Below are 5806 nucleotides of genomic sequence, written 5' to 3'. Positions count from 1 at the left end.
TTTTTAGTCAATTGTGTACCAACTGCTTGTGGATATGCAACTCTTCTTTCTCCTTTTTTTAACATGGTGCGAACCAACTCTGCAATCGTGCAAGCTAGGAATCAGGATACGGAGGCTAGCTGACCCACAATCTCCGGCCTAACAAACTCTATCCCGTTGTTCCCCTAACCCTTTATTAAACAACCTCTCTCTAAAAAAAACCTTTATTAAACAACCGGCTGCCTTCTTCTCTTTCCTTGGACCAACTAGAAGACGTCGGAGACTAGGTCTGATTCCGTCCGGCCGGCCGTGATCCCAGGTGCATTAACCTTCGGTTTCCCTTGCGTTGTTGCGTCTAGATTTGTTGGACTGATTAGCCCACTGTTCCCTTTGTGCTAGATTTTTCTAATCCTTCCTGAGATGCACTCCCGTGTTGGCAAGTGCTGACTCCCCAAATTGGATATGCCTCTTTCCGTCAGATCCTTATTAAGCAATGATTTGCCCTTTAATATAATGGCTGCTGCTTGAATTAGTATTCCATCTATCCGTCCTGGAGGTGCAGGGAGCCGGGGAAAGTAAGTCACGGCGTGGGTCAGATCTTGTTTAGGTAAGACATTTCATGCCTTTTTCCTATATATATATGCACCAGTATCATAGATTAGATTAATAGTCTGTAGATGTATCCATGCACGTAATCTACCTTTAGGCCATTAACAACCGTGCATCATGTCCCATAAGTGTGCAAAACGTTTTTTTTTCACAATGACGTGCCGGCGAGCTATATACAAACTTGATTGACGTACAGTTGCTAATTTCTTTTTTAATATAAGATGCTCACTTTTAAGATACAGACTTGCATCTTTCTCACGGTTGGCGTGCCAGGAAGCCTATATATGGTTTGGTCCGTCGTTCAACCATGGGATTTTTTTTGTCATCGTAAACATATGCATGCATTAATGATTTGCTCACTGTCGGCGTTCCGGGAAGCCTATATATGGACTTGGTCCGTCGTTCGACGGTGATTTTTTTATATATCACATATGTACGAATTGATGGCTTGATCACCGTCGGCGTTCCAGCAAGCCTATACATGGGCTTGGTCCGTCGTTTGACAGTGATTCTTATTTTTTACGATGTATGCATGAATTTAATGACTTGATCACCGGCGTTCCGGCAAGCCTATATATAGGCTTGGTCCGTCGTTCGACAGTGATTTTTTTTCCGGATATATGTATGAATTTAGTGACTTGATCACTGTCGGCGTTCCGGCAAGCCTATATATGGGCTTGGTTCGTCATTCGACAGTGATGCTACTGTTTTGGGGCATGAGGAATATTTTCAATCACGCGTACTTGTTTTATATTTCTCATATTCCTTGTGTTTTTTATTCTAGGCATGAGATTCAGATATTGCAATGTTTTTTTATTGTAGATATCATCTCTCGTTGCAGACTGTGTACCTTGGGATCATCACTTCCACCTTGGTATAATATTCAATCTTGCACTTTCATGTACTATTTTTTAGCTTTCTGTAACTTCGTGCGTATACCAACATGCATATTTTCCTTGTATATAGATGGAGGAAGCCACGGCACCATCTTCGTCTGAATCATGTAGAATGCCTCTATCACAGTTGGCCAAAAAAAAACCTATTTGAACCTGATACTAGTGAGATAATCAATCCAGTGATTACGAAGTTAGGCGTACCACACAGCCATCCTGAGCTTGGACCGTGAGGATGGATGGCAGGGCCATCTTTTCCATCTCGTTGTTATCAACCTCCCGCACCTGGCCCAGACTTGGTGAAGCTCCAACCCTTGGGACACATATGATATCCAAAGGTTTAGGCTGGGAGAATCATGAGGTTGGATATGCCCCAATGCCTCTTGGATATATCGAATGGGGTACTAATGTCTTGAACAAACATCATACCCACCTGAAGGGGAGTGAAGAGGGTGTGGATTACGTCTATGGAGCCATTTATTGCTCTTTAGGCGACTATTCCGTCTCCCTCCTCTTTTAAGGTCTTTATTGGAGAAATAGGATCCCAACACCAACATGTTTTTGTTTTCGTGTGGTGAGCGTACAGTCACACTTCTTGATATGCATCAGATCGCGGGGTTGCCCCTTGATGGTGAACCTTATGAAGAATATGTTCCCCTAGCTGATGAGTTGGATCCTTCGACTCTTTTGTACCCCAACTTCCTGCCTCGGCTCCTAGAAAGTTGGACCAAGCTTGCTGTGGGTGGCAAAGTAGGTTTCAAGGAATGGTGTGACTTCTTTCACAATAGTGGAGTAGACTCCTTTGCTACCAACAGCTTAGAAGACCAGCGCATGTATACTGCAGCTTTCCTCGCCATATGGCTTTGCCTCTACGTCGTTGTTGGTGGTGGGCCATATATTCACCCTGGGGTATTAGTGATAGCAGCATGGATTTCCCTAGGACGACGCATCTCTCTGGGTCCACCTGCTCTTTGCTCCCTTTATTACTCACTTCGGCGAATTTGTACTCATCCTATTGGTCCCTCGTTCATACATAGAATTTGGCCGGTCCACTTCCTTGCTGGACGGATGGGTGTGTACCTCAAGAAACCCTATGGAAACAGAGCAAAAAAGCCACATTTCCCGAGCCCTAAACTTTTGGCAGTGCAACCTAATATGGTGAAAACCATGTTTAAGACGCCACGTGATTGTACTCTTGAAGAAGCACATGCTTTCCTCGATGATTATAAGAATATTGCTTGGAACCCCTATTACCTCACTATGGAAGGTGTGTTCAAACCCAAGAGGGCGTTCTTAATTTCTATTCATCGAGGCATGCTGCCGTGGATGCGTGGTACTATCACCTCCGACGTGTGTATAGCTGAATCATATCACCCAGACCAAGTGGCACGACAGTTTCGTCTTGACCAAGTTGTACCCTTTTCTCCTCTAGCGAGTCTGTACACCCAAGACGAAATTGGAATTACCTATGCTTTTTGGTCACACCTATTATCCTTGGTCCCAGAGAATTCCAATATTTTCCTGATGATGATCGAGTTGGGGACTCTTCCTTAGCATGGGCTAACTGGTGGAAAAAAGTTCTAAAGCCTTTCGCCGACATTCGGGGCCATCTTTGCAATGGCAACATGACTGGGCAGACCCCTTATGATGTAAGGATAAAAAATAAACGTGCACTGCAGCACAATATCATGCCTCGCCCATTGTCCGGTAAAGATTTTATGGTGGTGAGGAGAGTATCTATTGAGCACCGCAACTAACATGTTTAGTCCCTTGAGAGAACAGAGACACATATCACAGATCATTGGAGACTGATCCTTTATAATTATTTCAATAATGTTGTTGTTGTTGTACCGGTGAAGCCTAAAGAGGTGAGTTAACAACATGCATGTCTATTTTCTTTATGTTTCACGTACTATTTAGTACTAACTTGAGTTTTTTTGCAGCTACAGCGAAGTAATGTACTGAAGCACAATGCTATAGCTGGGTCCTCCTCTGCTCATCCGCTGTCACTGTATAATGATCTACACCGACTCACGTGGACCAGGAAGGAAGGCTGCCCTTGAAGCGCAAACTTGATTTTGCCCAAGAAACTGGTTTTTCTAAACCAATAACATTGGACGGTCCATCATTAGATGTTGAACTCAGTAACTTTGTTAATGATGAAGATTTTGGCCACGTCCTCATGGGAGAAAAGGACAATGGATTTGGTGACCTCTTCAGTTTATCCGTAGAGGATTATGCCATTGGCGAGTGTGGTGCCGGTTGTCAACCTTCCAGCCCGGGTGTGGCTCAAACTGTGCCCCCTACCCCTAGTGCTCTTGATTTCTTGTCAACTTTACCTGGTAGTTTATTTATTTATACATTTATTTAATTGGTCGTGTCTATGAACCATCACTATCATCAAATTCTCACGACTCTTCTTTCTTTTTAGGTTGCGAACAAGAAATCCGCAACTCCCAAGACCCTGTGGTGACGGTTGTATCAGGGAAAGGTGCACAGATAGACTGCAGTTTCGTCAAGGACACATTTATGGATGCTACAGATTCCGTGGTGAAACGAGCCCTCGAAGGACTAAACGACTCTACCTTGGTGATCCCAAGGGACGAATCATGCTTGAGAGCGTTTCTCAGACGCTGCCCACGCAAGTACCTGAGGTAGCTAAGGTGCAGGCCATGTTGGTCGGGCTTATTGACCTTTCCAAGAAGTTGGAGGTTGGCCAGACTGAGTTCACAAAGGAAACCGAGCGAGATGAACATGTTGTTGCTGAAGCAGAGCTTAAGATTAAGTCTGGCCATGAGGCTTCCAAGGCTATAATCGAGGACTTATCTGCCGTAGAAAAGAAGTGCACTGAAATGGAGGCACGGGAAGCAGAGCTGAAGGCCCAGCTTGAAGAGGTTACTGTTAGTTTGCACAAGCTTAAACTGGAAATGGAACAGCATCGGCGAGCACATGATGCCCATCAATCTGAACAGAAGAACTTGGTGAAGACTCTACAGGATACCAATGCTGGCAAACGTACAAGGCTTGCTGAATTTGAACAAAAGACGGCAGATTTAAAGACTGAGGCAAGTCAGTTGTTGAACAACCTGCAGAACTGGCGAGCTCCTTGAGAAGGCGCAGACTTCGTTTAGTTTTTTTTATTTAGCCATTTCAATTCATCATTTCACTTTGAACCATTTTATTTTCAATCTTCAGTTTCAATTCAGATGTAGCGGTGCTTTATTTCTTCATGTGGGACCTTCAGATTTATATATGATATACTAGTACGCAGACTGGAACAGATTTCACGTTGAAGCATCAAATAGGCTCCATGAGCTTAAACTGTCATACAAAAAATGGTAAGTACATACATTGGAATGATAATAAGTCATACACAACGGTAGTGTAAATAAATAAAGATGCTTCAACGTCAAATCTGTTCTAGTCTGCGTACTAGTATATCATATATAAATCTGAAGGTCCCACATGAATAAATAAAGCACCGCTACATCTGAATTGAAACTGACTGAAAATAAAATGGTTAAAAGTGAAATGATGAATTGAAATGGCCAAATAAAAAAACTAAACAAAGTCTGCGCCTTCTCAAGGAGCTCGCCAGTTCTGCAGGTTGTTCAACAACTGAATTGCTTCAGTCTTTAAATCTGTCGTCTTTTGTTTAAATTCAGCAAGCCTTGTACGTTTGCCAGCACTGGTATCCTATAGAGTCTTCACCAAGTTCTTCTGTTCAGATTGATGGGCATCATGTGCTTGCCGGCGTTGTTCCATTACCAGTTTAAGCTTGTGCAAACTAACAGTAACCTCTTCAAGCTGGGCCTTCAGCTCTACTTCCCGCGCCTCCATTTCAGTGCACTTCTTTTCTACGACAGATAAGTCCTCGATTATAGCCTTGGAAACCTCATGGCCAGACTTAATCTTAAGCTCTGCTTCAGCAACAACATGTTCATCTCGCTCGGATTCCTTTGTGAACTCAGTCTGGCCAACCTCCAACTTCCTGGAAAGGTCAATAAGCCCGACCAACATGGCCTGCACCTTAGCTACCTCGGGTACTTGCGTGGGCAGCGCCTGAGAAACGCTCTCAAGCATGATGCGTCGCTTGGGATCACCAAGGGTAGAGTCGTTCAGTCCTTCGAGGGCTCGTTTCACCATGGAATCTCTTGCATCCATTAATGTGTCCTTGACGAAACTGCAGTCCATCTGTGCGCCTTTCCCCGATACAACCGTCACCACAGGGTCTTGGGAGTTGCGGATTTCTTGTTCGCAACCTAAAAATAAAGAAGAGGAGTCGTGAGAATTTGATGATAGTGATGGTTCATAGACACGACCAA

General features: G+C 43.9%; 1 long non-coding RNA gene across 1 annotated transcript; it reads left to right on the top strand.

The window, feature by feature from the left end:
• The first annotated feature begins 221 nt into the window (after positions 1-221).
• LOC123040861 (uncharacterized) lies at positions 222-2819 on the top strand. The gene is made up of 4 exons (XR_006418299.1): positions 222-298; positions 379-586; positions 1411-1462; positions 1555-2819. It is a non-coding gene; the product is annotated as an uncharacterized lncRNA (long non-coding RNA).
• Positions 2820-5806: the final 2987 nt, after the last annotated feature.

This window comes from Triticum aestivum, chromosome 2B (assembly GCF_018294505.1).
Source record: "Triticum aestivum cultivar Chinese Spring chromosome 2B, IWGSC CS RefSeq v2.1, whole genome shotgun sequence".
Classification (NCBI taxonomy): domain Eukaryota; kingdom Viridiplantae; phylum Streptophyta; class Magnoliopsida; order Poales; family Poaceae; genus Triticum; species Triticum aestivum.
Note: the sequence above shows the minus strand (reverse complement) of the source record. Positions and strands in the feature narration are given on the sequence as shown.